This window comes from Heterodontus francisci, chromosome 47, assembly GCF_036365525.1.
Source record: "Heterodontus francisci isolate sHetFra1 chromosome 47, sHetFra1.hap1, whole genome shotgun sequence".
Taxonomy (NCBI): domain Eukaryota; kingdom Metazoa; phylum Chordata; class Chondrichthyes; order Heterodontiformes; family Heterodontidae; genus Heterodontus; species Heterodontus francisci.
The window spans coordinates 260,342-265,096 of record NC_090417.1 but is presented as its reverse complement, the minus strand read 5'-3'; positions in this window follow the sequence as shown (position 1 = coordinate 265,096).

Below are 4,755 nucleotides of genomic sequence, written 5' to 3'. Positions count from 1 at the left end.
AGCGGACCCAGAGGCCTTGTTCGGGAACGACATGTGTGAGAGGTTCTGCGAACCTAATTAGCCCAGAAGCATTAAGCTCCAGCTCTGCAATGTCAGTGATGTGTAACGTGGGTCAAAGAAATTTCTGACTGCGCCTTCAAAAAAGGCGACGACTAGAAGATTAGGGGAGAAAAAAAACTCAAGGTTTAGACTCCTGACTGTGTGTGTGTGTGTAGGAGCTGTACAGAGAAATCAACTAGCATCACCTAGCTTGTATAACTGTTAATGGCACTTATATAAAACCGCATCAGTAGAGTGCGCCCAAACTGCTCCTAATTAAGAAAGGGCGGATAGTCACCACGTCAAATGGACCTCCCTCTTAACCTACCGAATGTGTTTCGACATATTTTTATTGGCATACGGCCTTGCCATTTTATTATTTTAAATATCTTGCTACGAGTCTTCGGTAAGGTGCAACCACACGTTTGGCCAGCAGGCTCACGACGGGTTGAATGGCCTCCTTCGGCGCTGTAATTTTCCCGTGGTTCTGCCGGCCAGGTTTTCTGCTTGAAATTTTGTGCAGAGAATTACGCTGGTGTCCGATGCAAGATTGTCAGTCGGGCTCACAATGGTTTTGCGCACATATATTAATGCGCAGGGCCCTGTTCTTTGCAGACAGAAAGAACACATACACACGTTGCGCCTGTTGCAGCTGAACAAAATACGTGGCAGCCGTTCGCTGTTTCGTTCCTCAGGGCAATGTCTTGACCAATCGGAGTCAAGCTGCCTGGTCTATATTTAAAGGCAAGCTCGAGGAACGGCTTCTCATTTACCGATTTGGCACGCGACAGCCTGCCAGACTGAACTTTGAGTTCAATCATTCCAGAGCATGACTGACCCCCTTTTAAAATTTTTATTTCTATCTTTTTTTTCCTTTTTAAATTATTTTTATTTAGTTTGTTCCAGCATTCATTTTTTTTTATCATGTGCCTACCCACTTTTTTTTTCATGTTTGTGCTTTGGGCCTGGGCTGTTCATTATTCTGTCAAAGAACACCCTCTCTGCACTAACGCTTTGTCTTTCAGCACACCATTAACACACCCTTTGCCTTTGCTGCATGACCTCCTGGTCAGGTAGTCTCTGTGACCATTGGTAACTTTGGGAATTGGGGGAGTAGTCTCAGAATTGGCCCCCATCGCTCAAAAAGGGAATGCTGGTGACACAGTAATGGTCTTTAGAGTATTGATAGGGTAGGTAGAATCATAGAGAGTTTCCTCCCACAAGCCAAAAGACTTGCAGGTTGATAGGTAAATTGGCCATTATAAATTGCCCCTAGTATAGGTAGGTGGTAGGGAAATATAGGGACAGGTGGGGATGTGGTAGGAATATGGGATTAGTGTAGGATTAGTATATATGGGTGGTTGATGGTCGGCACAGACTCGGTGGGCCGAAGGGCCTGTTTCAGTGCTGTATCTCTAAAACTAAAACTAAAAACTCATACTCTGCACATCTGTTCCTCCTACCGAAATGGACAACCTCACATTTCTCCACATTATATTCCATCTGCCACGTTCTTGCCCACTCACTCAGCCCGTCCAAATCCCCTCGAAGCCGCTTTGCGTCTTCCTCACAACACACATTCCCACCTAGTTTTGTGTCATCCGCGAACTTGGAAATATTACATTTTACGCATCCGAATCATTGATATATATTGTGAACAGCTGGGGACCAAAAGAGGGGTTGCTCAGGCAATCCAGAACTATAAATCAAATGTACCTCATTGCATGAATCAGAGTGCAGAGGGTACCATTGTGTTTCAATTCTTTTACCGATTGAAACACTTAAACGTTCCTTTTAATACCTGTTGGGCAATGTTTGGGATAGAAATGTGCACTTTACAGCCTCCTACATTCAACATTGAGTTCAATCATTTTAGATAGTCATTTATGGCACAGATTCTGCCCATCGAGTCCATGGTAGCTCTCCAAGGAGCTCTGTAGTCAGTTCCACTCCCCAGCACAATCCCCATGGCCCTCCAAATCCTTTATAATCTCTGTCCCAACTTTTTTCTTTTCTCACTTTTTTTTGGTTTGCGGGTTCCTTTTTCTCCCCCTCTCATTTCTTTCTCCAAACTCTTTACTCTGCGTTCGGACGGCTGCTGTCCTGTCATTTTCCTAATCATCTGGGCACCTCTTGGCTTTGCACCATTTGACACACCTCCTGGGGCAATCCAGCAACGGGGGGGCGGTGAAACCCAAATGGCGAGGCCGCCTCTGTCGCGAAATGGGTGGACTGCCTAGCCCTGGCAAAGAGGGCATCAGTGACCAGTGAGACGCAGTGGTGTGTTACCCATTGCAAGATGGCATTAATTACCGCAGCTGATCCTTGGAAGGAGTCAGAAGTGAAGAAGGTCAAGGCTACAGTGACTTTGACAGCTACTGGCAGGGCACAGCGCCCAGTGAGGTGCGATGTCTTGGGCCATAGTGGCACAGATGCGTGTGACCATCTGGCCCTCAGTCATCTTGAGGTACCTGCGTCTTCAGCGATAGATCCTGCGTTGAGGATGTGGTCTCAAATTGCCTTCCTCGTTTCTCTCCCGTACTCTCTGGCTGCCCGCGGTTCTGCCCTTCCCGCGAAGGGTGCCAACTGGGCACAGCAGCTAACACGCACGTCCCTGCTGCCAGTTGCAGCCTTCCTTTTGGGCAGGTGGTTGCCCATTTGTGATTTGTCAGCCTTATGTGGTGCCAGGGCGAGTGCTGAGCCCGTTCAACGCCCGGGCGCCAAGCGCCCACTCTCCCTGCACCTCCTTGTCAAACGCGCGTTTGCCCCGCTGACCCGCTTATTGGACCGGGGTGATGCCCGGAGGCAGCCGTGACTGGCTCCCGACTCTTTACCCACCTCCCTTCAGCCGATCCATAACAGATGGCACGGTTAACCTGTGTGCCCCTTTTAAGAATTCCACCCTTCAACTGTAACAAGCTGTGAATGAGCTTCAAACGTGGGATCCCTGTCACGCCTCCCGTGCCTGGGTGAACATTGCCAGGGACAGTGTCCTATAACTGATGCCACCTGGCGCCAGTATTTTTGGGTGCCCATGCCACCCGCCCCTCCATTCTCACCTTTGGGTGGGCCCTGAAAATTCAGCCCAATGTTCGGTCGGCCTCAAAGCTGCGCACCCCCTTTCTCCGCCCAATCGTCTAAAATCTACACTCTTCTGCTCAAACGTGTCGGTATTCTTGCGGACTGCCCTGACGAGCGCAAGACGGAAAGCTGCGACCAAAAATGTCTCGATTTTTCAGCAAGACCCGAACTGTTTCTTTTCTTGAGTGGCGTTGGTCGGGGGATAAGTGTTGGGTTAGGCCGAACCGGGCTGTTGTCCGATGGGGGGCGCTTTAGGACAGTTTGCCCAAAGGGACAGTAAACGCCGACGGACTGTTTGGGCCGAATGGCCGTTGTGTAATTCCGACACAACACTCTGAAGAGAAGAAACTGGGATTTCTCCGAGTACCTGTGCAAACGATACAGCCTTGGATCGATACCCTGTCTGAGCTGGATTCAATGCGACACTTAAAATGAGTCTCCAAAATTGTTTATTAGTTTACACAGTGCGACGAGGCCGAGCCTGCAGGAAGTGCTGCTGTGCATACTCGATGCCTCTTTAGTGAGCATTCACCGTGGTCACCTAATCATCACTTTGTGAAGTAAGAACCCTGCAAAGTGCTGATGCAAGTTTTTTTAATCCCCTCTTTTATTTAAGAGTTTCCTGCCGTCTCCTTCTGAGTGTTTTTAAAGCTAATCTTTGAATAAAAGGGAGTGAAGTGGAGTCTGGAGTGGGTCTCCTGCTATGTTAATAGGGCACTAATGAAGTTTGGGGCTGCGCTGTTTGTTTTCCTAATAAAACGAACAGAAAAAAAAGTTACAATGGAGAATATTTTAAAACGCAGTGCCGGAGAGATGGCCCCCCCTGTTGAGACTGCACTTTGCAACACTTTGGTTGAGGCTTTCACATGACCAACTCGAAAAGATTTGACTTCATATCCTCAATGAAATGATCTTTTAAAAATATTCTATCATTTCCTATTAAAAGGTCCTAGAGCGCAGAATCTGCAGGCTTTTAAATCACAAGGTTGACCCCACCTAATCATTTATTTCTTGACGTTCCCTTGACTTTTTATTTCTTGCTATTGGAGGTGTGCTGCGCCGAGTTTTTCAATATTAAAAATCAGTGCCTATTTGGGGGGGGTAAAAAGCTACGTTGGGGTAAAGAACTGTGCTATAATTCTGTGTGTGGAAGGGGAAATCCACATTTCTACATCATCTGTATTCATTATCGTAAAAACACATCTGCTTCACAGATGGCCTTTGGGGAGGGAAATCTGCCATCCTTACCCGGTCTGGCCTACATGTGACTCCAGACCCCACGGCAATGTGGTTGACTCTTAACTGCCCTCCAAAATGGCCTCGCAAGCTCAAGGGCAATTCGGGATGGGCGGCAAATGCTGGCCTAGCCAGCGACGCCCACATCTCATGAATGAATATAAAATAAAAAATAAGCTGTTCATTGTCATGATTTAAGTAAAAACACAGGGGAATGTGTTATCCTCGAGGTGCGGGTCTCCAGTTGTGTGTGCCCCTTTTTAAAAGTAAAATAATGTTTCAGTCACGTTATTCATGGTAGAAGAGAGCTGCGCTGAGAAAAAAGGGCGAATTCTCCACGGTTGTCAGCGCTGCACAAAAAAGGGACACCAGTCTTAATGAAAATGCACGGACAACATG